General features: G+C 36.1%; 1 pseudogene; it reads left to right on the forward strand.

Moving 5' to 3' along the window:
- Positions 1–21,475: 21,475 nt before the first annotated feature.
- On the forward strand, positions 21,476–22,193 carry LOC122897012 (annotated as a pseudogene).
- Positions 22,194–24,569: the final 2,376 nt, after the last annotated feature.

Consider the following 24,569-nt stretch of genomic DNA (forward strand, 5'->3'; position numbering starts at 1 on the left):
AGGAGTAGGGAATTTGGGTAAATTGGAAGGGGAGATGAACCATGAGAGACTATGGACTCTGAAAAACAGTCTGAGGGGTTTGAAGTGGCGGGGGGGTGGGAGGTTGGGGTACCAGGTGGTGGGTATTATAGAGGGCACGGCTTGCATGGAGCACTGGGTGTGGTGAAAAAATAATGAATACTGTTTTTCTGAAAATAAATAAATTGGGGAAAAAAAATAAAAAATAAAAAATAAAAATAATAATAATAAAAAAAAACTGGACAGACACATGCAAAAGAATGAAATTGGACCACTTTCTTGCACCAAACAAAATAGTTAAAATAAAAAACTAAAGAAATTGGGCACATGGGTGACTCTGTGGGTTAAGCCTCTGCCTTAAGTTCAGGTCATGATCTCAGGGTCCTGGATCAAGCCCTGTGTCAGGCTTTCTGCTCAGCAGGGAACCTGCTTTTCCCTCTCTCTCTGCCTGCCTCTCTGCCTACTTATGATCTCTCTCTGTCAAATAAATAAATAAATTCTTTAAAAAAAAAAACCCTCAAGAAATAAGTGTTGGTGAAGCTGTAGAGTTAAAGGGACCTTTGTGTATTATTGGTGGGAATGCAAACTGGTACAGCTACTGTGGAAGGCAGTATGGAGTTTCCTCAAAAAACTAAAAATAGAACTACCCTATGATCCAGTAAGTGTAATACTACATTTACACAAAGAATATGAGAACAATAATTCAAAGGGATAGATGTAGTCCTATGTTTACTGTGGCAATATGTACAAAAGCCAAACTATGGAAGCAGGCCAACTGTCCATTGATAGATGAATAATGAATGGATAAAGAAGATGTGAGGGGTGTGTGTGTGTGTGTGTGCACACGTGCGCGGGTGATTTCACATATATATGAAATTTAAGAAACAAAACAAATGAACAAAGGAAAAAAGAGAGACAAACCAAAAACAGATAATTACCAGAGGGGAGGTGGATGGGAGGTGGACACTCCTCTCAATGAGAACTGAGTAATATATGAAACTGTTGGTTTACTATATTATAGAGCTGAAACTAATATAACAGTGTATGTTAACTGCACCAGAATTTAAAAAAAAAAAAAAAAAGGAGTTCCAACAGTTGAAAAAATCCATAAATCTTTAGAATCAAAGGATAATGTTTGGTCTTCCTATTTAGAACTTTTTTTTAAAAAAAAGATTTTATTTATTTATTTGACAGACAGAGATCACAAGTAGGCAGAGAGGCAGGCAGAGAGAGGGGGTGGGAAGCAGGCTCCCACTGAGCAGATAACCCAATGCGGGGCTTGAACCCAGAACCGTGGGATCATGACCTGAGCTGAACGCAGAGGATTTAACCCACTGAGCCACTCAGGTGCCCCCCTATTTAGAGCTTTATGTCTGCCAATAAGTTTTACTTTTTTCTTCATATAGGGATTTCTTTTTATGTTAAGTTTATAGCAAAACAAAATTTTTATTCTTTTTTTTTTTTTAAATTTATTTGACACAGGGAGAGACAATGAGAGAGGGAACACAAGCCAAGGGAGAGGGAGAGGGAAAAGGCGGCTTCCTGCTGATCAGTGAGCCCAGTGCAGGGCTCTATCTCAGGACCCTGGGATCATGACCAGAGCCAAAGGCAGATGCTTAACAACTGAGCCACCCAGGAGCTCCAAATTTTTATTCTAGAACCTGCTTTCATACACATCTTTATTTTCCTGGTTAAAATACATTATTTGGATATTACAGATGTACTGGAAAATTCTTTCTAGTCTCTTAGCAATTTTTTGACAGAATAATCAAATCATTTGAAAGTATTCTCAATTTTATATTAGTTTCCATTATTTATTTCTCTATAGTCTTTGTCTTAATGCAATACTTAGGTCTTCCAACAAAGTAATAAATTACAAAAACAATTATGTTATTCTCGATTTCTGATGTATTAGTAATATTTTGATATTAAGTATGATTTTTGTTCTATGTTTATGGTTTTGATACATTTATCAAATCAATGATGTTCTTTCTTAATTAGTTATACTTTTATTAAAAAGTTTTTTTTTTCTTTTTTGTTTTTTTTAGTAATCTCCACAGTCAGGGTAGGTCTTGAACTCAAGACCCCAAAAATCAAGAGATGCATGGTCTTCAGACTAAGCCAGCCAGGCAACCCTGCTACAAACTTTTAATGTACACCAGGACATGTACTGAATATGAATATTAGATATCAGATGAATTTAAAGTCAGAAAACTATTATTTTAAATTTAAAAATAAGTATAGTTAAATTCATTATAAATAAATAAACCAAACTAAAATTAAAGTTATAAAAGGGATGCTAGTACAGACGTATTAATAGATGCAAAATATCTAGATTAGATTCGATGTTCATATTAAGATAGCCAAAATTGTTTCATATCAGATAATGTGTTCTCCTCCATTCCAAACCATTTTATTTGTCATTTAATAAAGTATAAGCTGCAATTATCTGACAGATATGCAGTACTCTATCAAGGAAATTAAGAGTTTAAGAATTCAGCATTTAAGTAATTGTACAGAAGAAACTATGCTGTAGTCACATTGTTTTAGCATTTGGAATCCATGCAACCCATTGTTTCTCTGCTCTATGAAGATTTTTTTCAGTATTCTTCCCCAACACTCGTGTCTCTTTTTTGTTAATTTTTAAATTGAAGTAAAATTAACATACAGTGCTATATTGGTTACAGCTGAACGGTAAGAGTCAACATTTCTATACATCATTTCAATGTGCATGTAGGTAAGTGTTGCCTTAATCATCTTTATCTTTCTCACACATGGCCCCACCCACGTCCCCTCTGGCAACCACCAGTTTATTCTCTGTATTTAACAGTCTGAGGGGTTTTTTTCTTTTTTTTTTTTTTTTGAAGATTTTATTTATTTATTGGGCTTGGGGGCAAGTAGAAAGGGAGAAGCAGACTCCTTGCTGAGCAGGGAACATCATGTGGGGCTCAATTCCAGAATCCTGAGATCATGACCTGAGCAGAAGGCAGCTGCTTAACTGATTGAGCCACCCAGGCACTCCTGGGGGTTCTTTTTGTCCTTTTTAATTTGTTTTATTTCTTAAATCCCACACAACTGAAACCGTTTGGTATTTCTCTTTCTCTGTTTGACTTATGAAACAGATGTAAATCTCCTGATGTTATCAAAGTTGTTCCTCTTCCTGACTTACCAATTCAATCAAGTGATTTTTAAATAACAAAAAGATAAGCTCTTCTGTTTTTCCCTGGGAAAGAGAATTCAGAAACTTAGATAGGAAATCAGGATCAACTCAGCTACCAGGGATTCTCATAATGGTTAAAAGCTATTTGTATTTTTTTTAAATTTTATTTATTTATTCAGAAGCAAACAGTTGTTGACTGTTCCGATTATGTAGAGCTTCAGATAAATGGGGCTTAATCAGGAAGACTGTGGATCAAGAAAGCATACAAATTTATCAGAAATAATGATATGTACACAAGCAATTCATATAAAAGTATAGAGATTATGAGAGAAAATAAAATTTTGAGGGCACTCTGAACCAAAAATTAGAATAACAATTCACTACATCAGTTTTCTCTTTTCATGCTTTGTTATAAAGCCTAAATTTATATTTGCTTCCTGTTCCTTTCAGGAAGATGAATAAGTTAAGCAAAATAAAGTATACCCAATATTCAAATTATAAAGAAAAGCCTAAGCTTGAAAATAATTCAACAATAAGATAAGCAAAAGGGTCCAATTAAACAAACCCTTGGGCAAATTACTATTTCTTTTACCAACTGATTCTTTTTCATAAACTATGTAAAAAAAAATCTTTGACCACCTAGCTGTTTCTTAGTCTATTTTAATTAGAAAAGCAGTTTTTATTAACAACACTCCATAGATGACAATTTTAATGCTCCTATCAAACTCAGGCAAGAAATTATTAAATTCATAAATGTGCTTTTATTGGATTTTAATGGAAATGAAATCAGATCTGTCTTATCAGAGGTGGGACTAGTCAACACTAAAAGGAGCAGAAGTATTGCCAAATAGTCAATTTACATAAATAAATTTGCCTCCTTTACTAATCAGGAAGTCTTTTCATAAGAGCTTGAAAAGCAACATCACTCCCCAAGCTGACTTTGAATTGATGGACTAGTGGTGAGCCTGATAAGATTTAACCAAAATCTTTCCTCTTTTTTTCTCCATACTAGGTACATTTTAAGCTTTGCTTTTCCCATGATACCTATCTAAATGTTAATATTGCACATCCTTTCCATACTATTATTGCATTCCTAGGAAGAAATGCATATCCTATACACAGCAACTCTGTTCAATCTAGAATAATAGATATTCTGAAATACTCAGTTTTGAATAATTCATTTATACAATCTACCAAATGATGATTGGAAAGCTTGCTTTTAAAGGATTTTACTAACTTTCATTGAAAGATACTATATAAAAATGACTAGATGATTTTGCAAATCTTATTGTCCAGAAATGTACAAGAAGGGGACCTTTTTGTTTTTTTTGTAAAAATACTAACCCTCACTGAATCATATGCAAAATTGTTCTTCAAATTAGAATAAACTCTTAAAGGTTATCTAGGCCACATTCCCACGAGATTAAAAACTAATTTCTTCTACAGCACACCTAACAAAAGGCTATTTATCTTCCACTGGAAAGTCTACAGGAATAGAGTACCCTCTGTAATGTTGGCTCCTGGTCAGATATACACAACTGTCCATTTTTAATGTTCTGCTTTGTCTTGAACAAGTTTTGATAAGGTTTCTCTCTTCCCTAAAGGTTCCTGAACTCTGCTAGTCTTCAGACCTGAGCAAGCACTAAAAAGCCAAATATATCCCTTTATCAACTTATCCTGAGAATCAGCTGAGTACAGTGAGACATATTTATTTCCTGACAGACCTCTCTAATCATTTTCTGACTAACTCATATGTATTGCTTACAACTTTTTAAAAAAGAAAAGCCTTTTTGTTTCCTTTTGAAACACTTGCAGATTTCTGAGATCAGAGGCTCTAGGCTACTGCAATAGTTTTTTTCTTAATAAAGTCTCTACCTGGGGCACCTGGGTGACTCAGTGGGTTAAAGCCTCTGCCTTTGGTTCAGGTCATGATCCCAGGGTTCTGGGATTGAGTCCCACATGGGGCTCTCTGCTCAGCAAGGAGCCTGCCTCCTCCTCTCTCTGCCTGCCTCTCTGCTTACTTCTGATCTCTCTCTGTCAAATAAATAAATAAAATCTTTAAAAATACATAAATAAAGTTTCTACCTATTTAAGTCTGGATTTGTTTGTGTATAAAATCCATCAAAAATGAGTGAAAGTCCAATATGAGGATTTCAAATAATTTATATACCTAGGAACTGATTTTTCTTACCCTTTGCTTATTATTGTTACTTTCATTCTACTTTTCCTCCTTTCTTCCTTTCCATTACGCAAAGTTCTGGGCTTAAATTCTAATATTCTAACAGATAGAAAATTCTAAATCATTTTTTAAGATTTTATTTATTTATTTAATAGAAAGAGAGCGAGAGAGGGAACACAAGCAGGGGGAGTGGGAGAGGGAGAAGCAGGCTTCCCGCAGAGCAGAGGACCCAAAACAATACCTGATCCCAGGACCCTGGAATTGTGAGTTAAGAGAAATGTGACAGAGGACAGGGTAGAAGTAGTATGTGAATACATGGTGTCCAAGAGTCTTCCTCAAAAAAGGGAAAGATGGAATGCCACGGTTTCAGCAAAAATTGTAAACCAAAAGAAGAATAAATACAAGCAAATTAATATTTAGGAAGATCACAGTAAAACACCTAAAAACAAGAGTAATCAGAGAGAAAATGGCATAATGAGAAAAATAATAATAAAACTGGCATCTGTCATTATGCAGAAATTAAGATGTCAAACTAATACAATGAGGAAAGGATAGTTTTTTTCAACAACTGGGTGTCAAAGGGCTGGCTGTCTTTAGTTTGTTTTAGGAATGAATCTACTAGGTGCACAAATATTATATTAAGATAGGTTACATGTATAAATGTAAAAATTAAAAATTATGCAACTGCTAGAGGAAAACAAAGTAGAATACTTTAATGACTTGGGTGGTAGAAAAATATTTATTAAATAAGACATAAAGAGGGGCACCTGGGTGGTTCAGTGGGTTAAGCCTCTGCCTTTAGCCCAGGTCATGATCTCAGGGTCCCGGGATAGAGCCCTACATTGGGCTCTCTGCTCAGCAGGGAGCCTGCTTCCTCCTCTCTCTCTCTGCCTGCCTCTCTGCCTACTTGTGATCTCTCTCTGTCAAATAAATAAATAAAATCTTTAAAAAAAAAAAAAGAATATATAAAGAATGCCTACAATTCAATATTTAAAAGACACATCTTTAATTTAAAAGTAAGCGATAAATCTCATTAGAAACATGATAGAAGATATAACAAGAGCACAATAAAACATGAATGTGCTAATCAGCATCAGTAGTCATTTGGAATTTACAATTTTTTTTTTACTTTTTATTTTTTTACTGTGTTATGTTAGTTACCATATAGTACGTCATTAGTTTTTGATGCAGTGTTCCGTGACTCATTGTTTGTAACAACTAGTGGTCCATGCAATCCATGCCCTCCTTAATACCCACCACCCGGCTCACCCATTCCCTTACTCCCATCCCTTCTATAACCCTCAGTTTGTTTCCTGGAGTCCACAGTCTCTCAGTGTTCATCTCCCACTTCATTTTTCCCTTCCTTCTCCTAATCTCCATGTAATTCCTTATGTTCCACAATAAGAAAACCATATGATAATTGACTTTCTCTGCTTGACTTATTTCACTTAACATAATCTCCTTCAGTCCCAACCATGCTGATGCAAAAGTTGGGTATTCATCCTTTCTGATGGCTGAGTGATATTTCATTGTGTATATGGACCACATCTTCTTTATCCATTCATCAGGGGGAGGGTATCTCTACTCCTTCCACAGTTTAGCTATTTAGACATCGCTGCTATGAATACTGGGGTGCATACGGCTCTTCTTTTCAAATTAAACCACAAAAAGACATCAGTTTACACTCATTATAATAGCTAACATTAAAACGAAGGACAAATTCAAGTTAGGGTACAGATGTCAAATACCTTAAAGCCTTATACAAAATGGTATAAATCTTGAAAACAAGAACACCAGCAATGTATAAGGCTTTAAAGTATTTGATATCTGTACACTAACTTGAATTTGTCATTGTTTTAATGTTAGCTATTATAATGAGTGTAAAGTGATGGGATAGGTATGGAGACAAACTGTAAGAGACTTAATCTCACGAATCAAACTGAGGGTTGCTGTGAGGTGGGGGGTAGGGAGAGGGTGGCTGGGTTATGGACATTGGGGAGGGTATGTGCTCTGATGAGTGTTGTGAAATATGTAAGCCTGATGATTCACAGACCTGTACCTTTGGGGCAAATAATACATTATATGTTAATAAAAAATAGTATAAATCAAGGTTGTGATTTTTACACTTAAAATCATATGAATTATATACATTATAAATCTGAAAAACACATTTTCCAATTACTTATTTAAAGATTTATTTATTTTAGCAGGGAGGGACAAGGGGAGAGAGACAGAGAAAATCTCTAGGGTACTTCCTGCTGAGTGCAGAGCCTGACTCAGGGCTCCATTTTAGGACCCTGAAACCATGATCTGAGCTGAAACCAAGAGTCGGATGCTTTACCAACTGAGCCATCCCAGGCATCTCCATTTTTTTCAGTTTTTTTATACAACTTCAACCTAGAACTAACTTAGTAGCTAGAAATAAAATCAGGAAAAAATATGAAAGCCCCATTGAGAAGAGAATGTATGAACTATGAGATATCCATACAATGGAAGGCCATACAGAATCAAAAATTAAAAATTATTTGATCATGTAACCACAGAAATGATACCAAAAGAGTATTTGTGTTAAGGAAGCCAGACATAAAAAAGTATTTATTATGTGGGCTATGCATATGAAATTCTACTTTAGACAAATTTAAGATTCACCAATACATATGTGAATGGTGGTTACCTTGTGGGGTGCCAGTAGCTAATGCTATAGGGACCCAGGTCAGGCTTCCCCAAGATGGGCCATTTTGGCATAAAAAAATATTTTGAAGATGCAGGAAAAGCTCTCTTCCTCCTCTACACCTGCTTAAATTTACATTGGAAAGGAGCATATAACAGGAAGAGAGCTATTAATAGAGACTCTCCTTTACCTATGGAATTTATCTGCAAAATAGGGCAACATTGATCTTCCAAACAACTCCTTTCACCTTCTTGCTAATCAGCTTCTCCCCTTTGTATCCTCAGGAGCTACCCCTCTCCTAAGCTCATAAAACTTCAGGTTGCCTCATTGTCTTTGGAATTTCATTACTGTATGGATTTCCCATATGTATGCCTGTTCAATGCGGTTTTCTCCTGATAAGCTGTCTCATGTCAAGAGAAAGAGTGAGGGGTGCCTGGGTGGTTCAGTTGGTTGAACAAGTGTCTTCAGTTCAGGTCATGATCCCAAGGTCCTGGGATGGAGCTCTGCTCCTGGCTCCCAGTTCAGGGGCCATGGAGTCGGCTTCTTCCTTTCTCTTGCCACTCTCCCTATTTGTGTGCTCCTGCTCTCTCTCTGTCATATAAATAAATAAAATCTTTAAAAAAAAAAAAGAAAGAAAGAAAGCAAGAAAGAGAAAAGAGAAAAAGTGAATGCAAAGTTAAAATCTAAATTCGTGTTGGATACATGAAACAATAATAATGATATGCAGTGAGGTGTAAGATGGACGGGTGTAAAATGTAAGAAGCTCAAATATAATATTGAACACATGAAATCAGATACAAGAGTCTATTGTGTAATAACATTTATATCAAAATCAAAAATATAAAAACCTTATCTAAAGTTTTACAAGACAAGAGAGTGGTTACATTCAGGAGGAGGATCTGTTAGCTAGAATAAAGGGTCTAGGATTCTGGCAATGTTCTATATACTGGTCTGTGTAATGATTAGCTATAAAACTTCATTGCTTCTTATACTCATAATGATTTTCTAAAAGTTAATCTAAAATTTTCTTTTTTTTTTTTTTTAAAAGATTATTTATTTATTTATTTGACAGAGAGAAATCACAAGTAGACGGAGAGGCAGGCAGAGAGAGAGGGAAGCAGGCTCCCTGCTGAGCAGAGAGCCCGATGCGGGACTCGATCCCGGATCCTGAGATCATGACCTGAGCCCAAGGCAGCGGCTTAACCCACTGAGCCACCCAGGCGGCCCTAATCTCAAATTTTCTAAAAGTATAATCTAAGAGTTAATTTCTGCTAGCTAACTTATGAAGTCACTTTCTACTAAAAACAGTATGCCTGTAATTTTTTTTTAAAAGATTTTAGTTATTTATTTGACAGACAGAGATCACAAGTAGGCAGAGAGGCAGGCAGAGAGAGAGGAGGAAGGAGGCTCCCCACCGAGCAGAGAGCCCGATGCAGGGCTCAATCCCAGGACCCTGAGATCATGACCTAAGCCGAAGGCAGAGACTTTAACCCACTGAGCCACCCAGGCGCCCCTGTAATTTTTTATTTAATATTTGAAATTAGAAAAATTAAAATCATGGTCTCCCAATACAAATTTTATATAAAAATGGTGAGTAAATATTATGAACACTAAAATGGAATTATAACAAAACATGTGAACTGAGGAACAGTGCATAACCAATTCTGTTTCATAGTAAATGCCATAGGAAAATAAAATCAGACATATTATGGGAGAAAACAAGTGTTGAAAAAGGCACAAAAGTGCTGAAAAGTCTGACTTGGACACCCAATATCTAAAGATATTTAGATATACATGATATTTAAATATAACATATTTATTCATATCTGGATATATTCAGGTATTTAGAGGCACCATATGTAAAAAATATGTATATACATGACAGGTCATTGAAAATAACAATGAGGTGGTATACCTTCAGAGAGAAAATATGTTACTCCTGATATTTAGCTAAAAGTTCAATTATTCAGAAAAAAAATTGAATAATGAAAAAAATCTAGAGCACAATATTATGTGATTACACTACTAAAAGTATTAAGAGTTTTGAGGAGAGAAAGCTGATGCTGCAATTGAATAATCAAAGACTTCCTGTAAAAAAACATAAAGGTAATGAAGTCATCATATAATGTAAGAAATTAGAAAGGTGAAGATGATCATTAATTATGGAAAACCTTGGAACCAGGGACAAGACAGAAATGTCTTGATACAAAGAACAGTGTAAAAAGAAAATATGGATAGGAAATTAATGCTAAAAATTTTGCTGAAAAACTGTAGTGATAATGCTGCATCAAGTGCAGTAGGCTGGAGAGAAAAGTAGTTTTTATACCAATGCTATGCACTACAATCACTTGTAATTTTTATTTGAATACACAGTCCCAAGCTTTCCAGCAAATATTCTTAATCAGTAAGTTCAGTGCAAGTGAATGGCTCCATGTGTATAAAAAGAACCCTGGCCAAATCCATCAAAATCTTTGAGGAGAACACAGGCAGCAACCTCTCCTACCTCAGCCACAGCAACTTCTCACTAGACACATCACCAAAGGCAACAGAAACAAAAGCAAAAACGAACTGCTGGGACTTCACCAAGATAAAAAGCTTTTGCACAGCAAAGGAAACAGTCAACAAAACCAAAAAACAACCAACAGAATGGGAGAACATATTTACAAATGATATTTCAGATAAAGAGGTATTATCCAAAATCTATAAAGAATTTATGAAACTGAACACCCAAAGAACAAATAATCCAATCAAGAAATGGGCAGAAGACACGAACTGACATTTCTGCAAAAGAAGACATCCAGATGGCCAACAGACACATGAAAAAGTGCTCCACATCACTCAGCATCAGGGTAATATAAATCAAAACCACAGTGAGATAGCACCTCACGCCAGTCAGAATGGCTAAAATTAACAAGGCAGGAAATGACAGATGTTGGTGAGGATCCAGAGAAAGGGGAGCCCTCCTACCCTGTTGGTGGGAATGTAAACTGGTGCAGCCACTCTGCAAAACAGTATGGAGGTTCCTCAAAAAGTTGAAAACAGAACTATCCTGCAACCCAGCAATTGCACTACTGGGTGTTTACCCCAAAGATACAAATGTAGTGATCTGAAAGTCACCTGCACCCCAATGTTTATAAAAGCAAAGTCCACAATAGCCAAACTATGGAAAGACCCCGGACACCCATCAACAGATGAATGGATAAAGAAGATGTGTACATATACAATGAGATATTACGCAGCCATCAAGAAAAAAAGAAATCTTTCCATTTGCAATGACATAGATGAAACTAGAGGGTATAATGCCAAGCAAAATAAGTCAATTGGAGAAAGACAATTATCATATAATCTCACTGATATACGTAATTTGAGAAACAAGGCAAAGGATCATAGGGAAAGAGGATCATAGGGGAAAAATAAAACAAGACAAAACCAAAGAGGGAGACAAACCATGAGAGACTCTTAATCTCAGGAAACAAACTGAGGGTTGCTGGAACAGGGTGGGTGGGGATGAAGGGGTGGCAGGGGGATGGATATTGGGGAGGGTATGTGCTATGGGAAGTGCTGTGAATTGTATAAGACTGATGAATCATAGACCTGTACCCCGAAACAAATAATACATTATATGTTAATAATATAAATAAATAAACAAACAAATAAACAAAATCTTTTAAAAAAAGAAAAAAAAGAACCCTGGCCAATTTTGTTAAAAATGGCATGAATATGAAATTTTGATAAACACTGTCTTAGCATATACAGGACACCAAGAATGGGATTCAGGACAGAATTGTATTCAATACTGCAATTATGGTTTTATGAATTTTTTATTACAACCAGGGTCCATAGGCTTTATCAGGTTATTGAAGCACTGAAAAAGATGTCACCAATCACTGTTGTAAACACTGTTCCCTTAGACTCAAAAATGACTTCCAATTTCACTCCAATCCTGCAAGCAAGAAAAAGTCTGAACAAACTGAAAATCAATGCCTCTTCTAGGATCCATCAGAAAACTGAGGTTCCAGGACAAACTTACATCCCCAAATTGTTATGAAAAACTCTATGCCCATAAATTTCATAACAGATTAACAAATTCCAGGAAAGACATATACCACTTGAAATGCACACACTGAAGGGGTGGCTGGGTAGCTCTGTCATTAAGTGTCTGCCTTTGGCTCAAGTCATGATCCTCAGATTCTGGGATGGAGCTCTGCATCGGGCTTTCTGCCACTCCCCCTGCTTCTGTTCCCTCTCCCACTATGTTTCTCTTGGTCATATAAATAAATAAAATCTTAAAAAAAAAAGTACACATGAAGAAATACAGAGTCTACATAAGTCTTTTTCTATTTATAAACATCGAATCAATAAATAATAACCTTCCAAAAAAAGAAAGTCATAGGCCTAGATTGTTTCAATGGTAGAGTTTACCAAAATGTAATGAAGAAATGATACCAATTCTCTACAAAAGCAGAGGGAACATTTCCTGGCTCATTCTATGAAGTCTGCATTACCTCATTATCAAAACCAGACTAAAAGCATCACAAGAAAGGAAAACCACCAAGCAATATGTCTCATTAACAATGGTGCAAAAAATCTCAAATATTAACAAATCAAATCCAAAAACATTTAAAATGAATTTTCTACCACAAACAATGGAGATTTACTGAGATTATACCAGGTTGCTTCAGCATTTGGAAAGTGATCAATGTAATACAACATATCAGTAAGTTAAAGATGACTTTCAGATAGAATTAGGGGTAAAGGAGAAACAGACTATTTCTCAAATTATACAAAAGAAACACGAATATTGAAGAATAGAGTCAAAGAAAACCAGTTTCAGATGTCATGTTTTTGAGGGAAAATATTTTACATATTTTTTATCTTGCAGTTTCAGTTCTAACAACTCAATTACTAAGGAAAAATAAAGTACCATATTTAAATAACTATAAACATCAATTTTGAATGGTTTAGAATTTGCTTTTCAAAGACTAAATGTTAAAATTCACACAATTATATTTCCTAGTTTACTTGTTCTTGTAGATAGTAAATTGAATGCAAAGTGTCTGCTGATTCTAATAAATGGATTAATAAATTTGTTCTCCCGTGCATGGTTTTTGTTCATTTGTTCATGTATAACACATCTTTACATACACATATACGTACGTTTTAGGTAGAGAATATGCTGGAAAAAATCATGAACAAGTGATAATATTGTAATAGCAGTTTTCTGAGATGTTACTGACTGTAATATGTATGTATGAATTTCCCTTGAACTTTTAGGTAATAATTTATAATATATAATATATGATATTATATAATATGTAATACTTGAGATAACATAAAAATAACTCAAAAATCTACAAAATAATTTTTTAATTTCTACTTCAACAATTATTAAGAATATTCCTCAATTTCTGGAGCACCTGGGGGGCTCAGTCAGTTTAGCATCTGCCTTTGACCCAGGTCATGATCCCAGAGTCCTACGATAGAGCCCATGCCAATCTCCCTGCTTAGCGGGAAGTCTGCTTCACCCTCTGCTTCTGTGGCTCCCCCAACCCCTCCCACTGCCTGTGCTCTCTTCTTCTCTCCCTCTCAAATAAATAAATAAATAAAATTTTTTAAAGAATATTCCTCAATTTCTTTTTCACCTTATTTTTTTCTTTAGTTGAAATATTTAAAAATAAATACCAGGTATCCTGGGACTTTAACACGTGTATACTTTAGAATGTAGCTTCTCTTTTCTTTCCTTAACATTGCCTTAATCACAAACATTTTCATAAGTCTAAGTATTTTTAAGTCTGTATTTTAGTCGCTATATAATATTTCATGCCATTAAGCACCTTTCTTTATTGTGTCATTATTCTATTGTGGGGCACTTGATGTGTTTCAAAAGCTTTAGCTTTACTGAAAAAATAAAAAAGACCACAAAGAACAGTATTCAATGTAAATCTTTATTCCTAGGAGCCAGGGAGAGATGTGGGTAAATTACTAGTGTACAGGTGTTATTTAAGGCATGACACATAATTACAATGTGCTTTTCATAAAGGTGCCGATTTACATTCCTTTGGCAGTGTGTGAGAAAAAATGCTGATGTGCAAAACTTAAAATGTATTTTGATCAACTCTTTAATATATATGAGTCCCATTCCAACTTTTTATCAGGATGTTATCTCAGAGCGATGTACCCCATTTGATCAGAACAAAGTAATCAGAATCTTTATAAATGATATGTCTTGCTTTATACATCTGAGAAAGAGTGAAATACAAAGAAAGAAAAATTCAACTAATAATTGTGTTAAAAAAATCAATATTGAGCACTGATGATATCAGCAAGAAGAAAGAATAGAAAGACCTAGAACCTCCTTCCCTAGAAAGACACACCCAATCAACAATGATAAATGGATAAATTATTTGTGAGAAATCTAGAAACCAGTTGAGAGGCTCCTGCACCTGGAGGTTGGCGAGAAAGTGGTCACACTGAAGTCCTTAGGAAAACCTAAGAGGTCCTCTTGCCATATTCCCACACCCTCCCCAACAACTCCATATGAATGTAATCGGCAAGAAGACCTCAACTCTAAGCTCCTCCCTGGGGACTGAAGGAAAGGAGTGGAACTTATGTTGAATTTTGGGGGGGCTGCTCCATGGACTGGTTTCTGTCTTGCCTAAATCTGAGCACTGACAGGAAAAAATCCCGTATTGCGAGCCAATGACAATACAGATATCACTTTGGTCCAACACACAAGCACTTGCCATAGTTCCTCCCTCAGGCTCAATACAGAGTGACCAGGTGACAAAGTACAAATCCTTACATCTCTCTAGGGAGGAAAAATGCAAAACCCCGTGTTCCAACTTCCAGCATATTGGAGGTGGGCTGCAGGGCTGCTTAAGGGAAGGGCTTGGCTTACTGATCTCCTGAGGCTGATTGGACAGGCATTCTATAGATGCCTGAGGGCCAAGGAGAACAAAGGTTCAGTTTTGGACTAGTGTACAATCACCAGCCAGAGCCCCTCCCTGCACTTCAGACTGTCTCTCAGCCACTGAGTAATACGTGAGAAGAAAAATAAGACTTATCTGCTGACTATGGACTGGCTTTGGTCTCGCGAGTCTGAGAACATAGATAGCACCTGGCATACTCTTTAGATGCCTGGGAGCCAATGACAACAAACACAAGGTAAGGGCCTGCTGCTGCCCCAGAAATCAGGAAGTACAGAGGAGTGGGTGTGAAGTGGAATCTCGTTTTGGTTTTGATTTGCAGTTTTGATAGCTAATGTTATGTACATCTTTTAAGGTGTGTATTGTACATCTGTATGTCTTTGGAGAAATATCCATCCTTCTGAGGGTTAAGAGGAAGAGTCTGTTCCATTCCTCTTTCAAGCTTCTGGTTTCAATCTTTGGTGTAACTTGGCCTCTATGAACACCACTCCAGTCACAGCCTTCAAGGATATATGGTGTTCTTTCTTTTTTTTTTTTTTTAAGATTATATTTATTTATTTGACAGGTAGAGATTACAAGTAGGCTGAGAGGCAGGCAGAGAGAGAGGAGAAGCAGGCTCCCCGCTGAGCAGAGAGCCTGATGCGGGGCTCGATCCCAGGACCCTGGGATCATGACCTGAGCCGAAGGCAGAGGCTTTAACCCACTGAGACACCCAGGCGCCCCAATTCCCTTATATTTCTTTTAATCTTGTTGTATCAGTAGTAATATCCCCTTTCTCATTACTGAATTTAATAATTTGAGTCCTTTATTTATTCTTGGTCAGTCGAGCTAAAGGGTTATCCATTTTATCATTTTCCTGGTGTCTTACAATATGAGGTTAGGCTGTGATATGTGTTATTTCTTCTTTTTTTTTAAAGTAGGCGTTTATAACTAAGCACTGTATTAACTGCATCCCTTGAATTTTGGTATGTTGTGTCTTCATTATCTTATATTCCAAAGTATATTTCATTTTCCATATAAGTACTTCTTTGACCCTTTGGTTATTTAAGAGTATGTTATTTAATTTCTACTATTTCTGAATTTTACAAGTTTGTTGTTAATTTCTAAATTCATACTATTGTGATAGGAAATTCTATGTTTCCAAACTCTTTAAATCTTCTAAAACGTGTTCTATGGGCAAGCATATGGTTTAACTTGGAGAATGTTCCATGTATAGTTGGAAAGAATGTGTATTCTGCTACTTTTTAGGGAAATGTTCTATAGGTGTCTCCTGGTCCTACTTTCTGTATATTGTTACTCAACTTTTCTATTTCCTTATTATTTTCTGCCTAGTTGTTCTATCCTCAGCTTTTTCATATACATGCCAAGTAATTTTTTAATGAATAACAGAAATGGCATATTAAAAGAAAAACCCTAGAGATTCCAAATGAATTTACCATATACTGCATGGTATTCACTCCCCTCTACTAGGCAGTTAATTTAGAGGTAATGATTGATTTAAAGCAGACGGGATCCATGGGAGTCAATGTTGGGCTATAGGTTTGGTAAATCTCAGTTTACAACTAGTTTATTATATGCCTATCTGGTAGTTCACCAGAAATACCAAATTTTTTTAAAATATTTTATTTATTTATTTGACAGAGAGAGAGAGAGAGATCACAAGTAGGCAGAGAAGCAGGCAGAGAGGGTGGGGGGAAGCAGGCTCCCCACTGAGCAGAGAGCCCAATGCTGGGCTCAATCCCAGGACCCTGAGATCATGACTTAAGCTGAAGGCAGAGGCTTAAAATGTTCAACATTATAAGATTTTAGAACTTCTGCATTTCACCTGTCTTTTAATTTGCCTTTTAGCCTTCTAGCTTGCATAGGTTCAGAATATAACCAATGTTTTCAGAAAACTACAGGCACCTACGGCCCCTAAAGTCTCCTGTCATTCCACTGCTTAAGATTCCCAAGAGATCCTCTGGCTTCTAATTTCTTCTCAACTTTTTATTTCTTAACATCTTCCCTAATTTAAAATTCACAACTGCTCTTAGGGGGAAAATGAATGAGTGACTGCAGATCTTCAGCGTACCTTTACATGTTTCCACCTTGTACAGAATCTTATTCCCTGTTCTCTGATGCATTAAATAGATGATGAAAAAAAATTTACTGGGCATTTCCACTAGACACAAAGCATTTCATATGATACATAAGTAGACATTAATTGGAAGGAGTTTCCATTAGGGATTCAAATTAATTATGACATCAAATTCATTAATAGGTAAAGAATTATTCATTTTCCATGTCCTCCTGTTTCAGTTTTTAACATGCATTTTCAAAAAGACTTTCTCCTTTCATCTATTAAAAAAATTATTCTCATAAAGTTCTTCAAATTACCCCATTAACACCTTTATAATAACCCATAGGATCTGAAGTAATGCCCCTTTTTAATTCCACATAGTTATTTCTGCCCTTCCTTAGTTTTTATTGGTTGTGAAAGAGTAAAAAAACCAACCAACCAACAACAACAACAAAAAAACCCCTAAAACATACCATAAATGATCCAAAGTTTGGCTTTATTTGTAATCTATTTTAAACATGCTTTATATTTTAGTATGTCTCCCTTTATTTTGATCATTCCCTTCTACTGTCATTAAGTCAAATTTAATATTGTGTTTTTCAATCTTCATTATCATTTTTGTCATTTTATTCTAAATTTACAGTGAAATATGTGTTAAAATCTCCCTTTAGTTCTATTAGCTTTTGCTGTGTATATTTTGAGATTTCATTAGGTTTATACAGAGTTACAATTTGTATATATTCCTGGCAAGTTGAGAGGCTCTCCTTATGAAATAACTCCCTTTATCCCTAATAATGCTTCTACTTTTATCTTCAAATTTTGTCATATGAGTATAGCTAGAACAGTTTCCTTTTTCCTGGCATTTGCAAAATCATCCTTTTTCATAACTTGCTCTATAACCTACATATATCATTTTACTTTAAAGAATGTCTCTAGAGGCACCTCGGTGTCTCAGTGGGTTAAGCCTCTATCTTGGGCCCAGGTCGTGGTCTCAGGGTCCTGGGATCGAGCCCCACGTCAGTCTCTCTGCTCAGCGGGGAGCCTGCTTCCCCTTCTCTCTCTGCCTGCCTCTCTGCCTACTTGGGATCGATCTCTCTGTCAAATAAAAAAGTAAAACCTTAAAAAAAAATAATGTCTCTAGAGGCACCTGTGTTTCACAGTTGGTTAGGCACCAGACTCTTGGTTTTGGCTCAGGTCATGATTTCTGGGTTGTGGTTTTGAGCCCTGTGCTGGGTACCATGCTCAGGGCAGCGTCTGCTTGGATTCTCTCCCCCTCCCTCTGCCCCTCCCTGCCATCTAAAATAAATGAACAAATGTTGAACTAAATAAATAAATCTTTAAATAAATAAATAAAATAAAACCTGTCTCTGGGGTGCCTGGTTGGCTCATTCAATGGAGCATGGGACTCCTGATCTTGGGGCTATGGCTTTGAGCCCCATATTGGCTGTAGAGATTGCTGCAAAACAAAACCTTTAAAAATTTTTTTAAATTTAAAAAAATGAAAAGTGTCTATAGTTTTTCCATACATGTTATCAATGATGTTCTATATTTTTATATTGACAACATTCATTTAGATTTGTCTCTTTCCATTTTCCATCTAGAAGCACTCTTAGGAATAAGTTTCCATCAGCCAAAGTAATACTTTTTTTTTTTAAGATTTTATTATTTATTTGACAGAGAGATATCACAAGTAGTAGGAGAGGCAGGCAGAGAGAGAGTGAGGGAAGCAGGCTCCCTGCTGAGCAGAGAGCCTGATGCGGGACTTGATCCCAGGACCCTGAGATCATGACCTGAGCCGAAGGCAGCGGTGTATAGGTCTGCTGATGATAAATTCTTTCGTTGCGCTTTTTAAAAAATGAATTCAATTCACCTTAAAATTTGAAGGATAAGTTTGATATATTACAGAATTTTAAATTTCCATTTGTTTCATTTTTACTTTAAGATATTATTCACTGCATTCTTACTCCTTTTTAGGCAGGGTGGAGAAGTAAGATGCCAGTTATATTGTTGTTCTTAATGATAGTCTGTAACTCTTTTCTTGAGCTTCTTTGAAGATTTTCTCCTTGTTGGTTCACTTTCATCAGTTTTACTACAGAGTGCTTTGGTTTAAATTTCTTTGTATTTATCCTTCCTTCACTTTATAGTTCTTCTTATGTTTATGGATTGAGGTCCTTTGAGAGTTTCAGAAAATAGTCATCAATCATTGTTCATATATTCCTTCTGTTTCATTATCTTTATTGTGTTCTTATGAAACTGATTAAACTGGCAAGAAAATACAGTGAAAGAAATATATTTCATTCGTAATAAATACCTTAGCTATGCCAGGTATAGAAGAACTCTTGATTTTTGTTTCTCAGTGAAAATTATCTATTCATTCTAATAATGTGCATGTTGATTCTGTAAGAGTTCCTATAAATAAATCAACATATTATCTACATAAAATGAAAATACATTTTCTTTTCTTCTAATCCAGGTATTCCTTATTTATTTTTCTCATCATAATATTTGTGGCAAGATTACATGACTATGTTAAACAATGATGGCAATAAAAAGCATTTTTGCCTTACATCTGATCTTAAAGGGAATGTATATATTTTTTTAAATTTTATTTTATTTATTTTTTTGACAGGCAGAGATCACAAGCAGGCAGAGAGGCAGGCAGAGAGAGAGAGAGGAGGAAGCAGGCTCCATGCTGAGCAGAGAGCCCGATGCGGGGCTCAATCCCCAGACCCTGGGATCTTAACCTGAGCCGAAGACAGAGGCTTTAACCCCCTAAGCCACCCAGGTGCCCCAAAGGGAATGTATATTATTACTCCTCTGTTAAATATGATGATTTGCCTTAAGCTTTCAGTAGAAAATCTTTAGCAAATAATGTTCTCATCAATTCATATTTTAATTCAGATTTTAATAGTAAACATTTCTTGAACTTTCTAAAAAGTTTTATCTACTTATAAAGAGAAAATGTGTAATATTTATGCCTTAATAAAAATATGAATTATACTGTTAATTTTTATAATTAAATTACCTTTATGTTACTGGGATAAGATTATAGCAAATTAAATAACCAGGTATCAGAAAAACAAACTAAATTTGTGTGTGTGTGTAATGAATCCAGATAGAGAGAGAAAAAAGAGACATGGATAATCCATATGCAACCTCATCCATTTTCTGAGAACTTAAAAATAGAATTTAAAGGACATCTGGATGGCTAAGTTGGTTGAGCAACTGTCTTTGGCTCAGCTCATGATCCCAAGGTCCTGGGATCAAGTCTAGCATCAGGATCCTTGCTCAGTGGGGAGCCCGTTTCTGCCTCTGCCTGCTGCTCCCCCTGCTTTTGATCCCTGTCTCAAATAAATAAAATCTTAAAAAAATAAAAAATAAGGGGTGCCTGGGTGGCTCAGTGAGTTAAGGCCTCTTCCTTGAGCTCAGGTCATGATCCCAGAGTCCTGGGATCGAGCCCCACATGGGGCTCTCTGCTCAGCAGGGAGCCTGCTTCCTCCTCTCTCTCTCTCTGCCTGCCTCTCTGCCTACTTGTGATCTCTCCATCAAATAAATGAATAAAATCTTAAAAAAATTTTTTTTAATTAAAAAAAATAAAAATATAATTTAACTCTTGTTTTCCCACTACATTCAATCAACTAAAAATGTATATGCTACTGTTTTATGGAGCATTCCACAGATTGCTATATTAACTTTCAGAGAGCTACCTGAACATAATTTTCAGACTTTTTCTACTAGAGATGGAATTGTCAGATAAATGTGCACTTTAGCTAGTTGTTAGAAAAATAAAGTTCCTGTAGCATTCAGGAGTAGTATTGAGAGCTGGGGATACATATATCCTAAAACAGGGAAGGTTATGTTAGTTGAATTCAGGTTTATACTTCAAAATGTTTGCCTTCTAAAAATAACACCAGCAAAGTATTTCCTTTTTATTAAGAAGGACATTTCTGGTATTTATTTCTTCTCTTCATATCTTTCTTTAATTCTGTCAATCACTCTGCATCTCAATGCTCCATCATACCTTAGATTATTTTTAAGAAATAAAGATTTTGCAAAGTTAACACTGTGCCCTGCAGGTATTACAAACTATGAATTTCCAGCAGAAAAAATCATGAATGGTTCCGCAATCTGACTCCTGAAGCCCATCTATTATAGTACATCAAATTATAGCTAGCTCACGTCAAAAACATTTCTAAGCCTTCTACTAACTGAATGAAACAAGAATACCCCTTTAATCATGCAGATGTAAAACAATGCTAAGGAGAAACAAATGAAAGCATGAAGAAAAATCCCATACATTTAATAAGATAGCCATCAGAACAGATTAATTCAGACTTCCTAATGTACATGAAGCGCAACAGGCAGCCACCTACCATAAAATAAATTAAGAGTAGTTCCAAGAACTTGTCTGCTTCCAAATTTAAAATTATGTTGCTTAAAATACTTAATCTTGGACTCCATGATGGCCCTGGACCCCTGGTTCTCCACATACGATTCTACCTGCCAAATTGTGCAAGAGATTGCCGAGAAAATCCAACAGCAAAATCAGTATGAAAGAAATGGTGAAAATACAATCAGGCTTACTGTGACCATCAGAACTTTGTTGCAGAATCAGAAGGACAAGATCACCCTTTTGAAGGACCTGCTGCTAAGAGCTGTGTCAACACATCAGATCTCCAGCTTGAAGGAGACTGAAGACAGAACCTGCTGGATGAACTTGTAACTTGAGAGAGACTACTTGTGGCATCCTTTAAGAACGAGGGTGCAGAACCAGATCTCATCAGGTCCAGCCTGATGCCTGGAGGGGCTAAGCAAGGAGTCCCCAACCCTTGGCTCTTTGAGGAGCCAGAAGAGACCAGAGGTTTGGGTTTTGATGAACTCCGGCAACAGCAGCAGAAAATTATCCAAGAACAGGATGCAGAATTGGATGCCCTATCCTCTATCATCAGTCGGCAGAAACAGACGGGGAAGGAAATTGGGAATGAACTGGATGAACAAAACGAAATAATTGATGACCTTGCCAACCTGGTGGAGAACACAGATGGGAAGCTCCGCACAGAGACCAGGCGCGTGACTATGGTGGACAGAAAATCAGCATCTTGCGGGATGATCATGGTGATTTTGCTACTGCTAGTGGCGATCGTGGTCATGGCCGTCTGGCCCACCAACTAGTGGTAGTAAAGGGCTCACCAGCTGTGATGCCTGCCAGCGCCGCAGAGAAGCCCAGCACCCAGGTGGTACCTGAACCCACTCTCAATAAACACCCCCAAATCTCTCAAAAAAAAAATTCCTTATTCTTAAGGTTATTCCTTTCAGTTAAGACACTGACTTCCCAAAAAGGCTCAATTAAGGAGATGTATTTTTGCTTTGTGGGATGGATCAACCAGTTGGTACAGATATGTTCCTCAGGTGAGCTATCTGTTACTACTTGAATGTTGAAGCCCTATTCAGTAAAATTTGGAATTGAAATATAAAAATTCCTTTTATGGGGCGCCTGGGTGGCTCAGTGGGGTAAAGCCTCTGTCTTCAGCTCAGGTCATGATCCCAGGGTCCTGGGATTGAGCTCCACGTCGGGCTCTCTGCTCAGCGGGAAGCCTGCTTCCTCCTCTCTTTCTCTCTGCCTGCCTCTCTGCCTACTTGTGATCTGTCAAATAAATAAATAAAATCTTTAAAAAAAATTCCTTTTATGTGCTGCTTCAACCATTCTTTGCTCTGTGTCACATTCAGGATTCTTAGGTTCAGCCTAAGAATATAAGGGCAGGCAACGTTTTTTTCCTAATCAAGAAAGACTACACACCAATCAAAGATTATCTGTCATATGCTTATGTCCTCAGAACTTTTCAATGTGTGGGCCATTTTATTCTTCTGCTACAATTTTTAATTTTTTTTCATTTTGAGCAACTTCAGACTTGTGAGAATAGTATAAAATATTCCCCTATATCCTTTATCCACATTCTTCTAATGTTAACATATTACCACGGAACAAATATCAAAAACAAACAAACAAACAAACAAAAAATCAGGGAAAGAAACATTTGTACTATGTAATTCACTAAATCATAGACCTTATTTCCACTAATACCTTTTCTCTGTTCCAGGATCCTACCCAGCATTTCACATTTCATCTACCATTATTTCTTCTTAGTCTCTTCCATTCTGTAACAAATCCTCAGGGTTTCTGAGTTTTTGTTTTTTGTTTTTTTTTGTTTTTTTTTTAATTTGACAGAGAGAGATCACAAGCAGGCAGAGGCAGGCAGAGAGAGAGAGAGGAGGAAGCAGGCTCCCTGCTGAGCAGAGAGCCCGATGTGGGACTCGATCCCAGGACCCTGAGATCATGACCTGAGCCGAAGGCAGCGGCTTAACCCACTGAGCCACCCAGGCGCCCCGGGTTTCTGAGTTTTAAATGACTTAGAGACTACCAAAAAATACTAATCACTTATTTTATAGAATGCCCTCAATTTGGGTTTCTTTGCCATTTTTCCATGAGTAGAGTGAGGTGATGGATTTTTGGAGGGAAAAAAGCAAACCCACAGGAACAATGTGTAATTTGCAGTGTGTTATATCAATGCAACACCACCACTACTTAATTTGCATGATTCACTGTTTAACTCAATTCAATCCCTTTAATCAAATAGAATAAAGAGATGAAACCTTTAAATGTGAATCATTAAAGGGATACACACTTTTCTTTGTTTAGTTCTCTTTTTATTGGTTTGAAAAATTAACTTTTGGATTTCGAATAATTCTAATTCTGCCCTTGTTTTGTGCTTTCAGTGACCCAAGTGATTGATTACATTTGTTCCTCCCAGATAATCTAGAATAATCTATTTAAAGCTCAGCTGATTAGTAACTTTAATGACATGTCCAAATTCCTTTTGTCATGAAATGTAACACATTCACAGGAATAACACTAGTTGATACAGGTTCTGCCCAAGGTGGAAGACTCAATATCATAGTATCAATTTTCCTTAAATTGACATGAGATCCAATATAACCCCAAATGAAATCCTTGTATGCATACTTTTTCTTTAGAAATTGACAAGCTAATTCTAAACTTTACATGGAAATACAAAGGACTCAGAATAACCATTATAATTTTGAAATAAAAGAAAAAAGTTGGAAAGCATACTCTACATAACTTCAAGACTAACTATAATGCTACAGTAAACAAGATGCTGTGGCACTGGCATAAGCACAGAAATGTACAGATTAATAGAAGAAAATTGTGAATTTTTAAAAAACACACATATATGATCAACATAAATTTTTAAAATGATGCTGAGATAACTCAATGGGAAAAAAAAAGACTTCCACAAATGGTGCTTAAACAACTAACCACATGGAAACAATAAGAATAAAATAAACTTAATGTTTTTTCAAACTACAAAAAAGTTTATTTGAAATGTAACATAGACTCTGAGGTAAAGCTAGAATTACAAATCTTCTAAAATAAAATATAGGAAAAGCTTTGTGTGATCTTAGGCTAAGTAAAGAACGTAAAATAAAGAATTAAAAAAGAATATATAAATTATATATAAAAATTATAAATTATAAAA

The sequence above is a fragment of the Neovison vison genome, chromosome X (assembly GCF_020171115.1).
Source record: "Neovison vison isolate M4711 chromosome X, ASM_NN_V1, whole genome shotgun sequence".
NCBI classification, from domain to species: Eukaryota; Metazoa; Chordata; class Mammalia; order Carnivora; family Mustelidae; genus Neogale; species Neogale vison.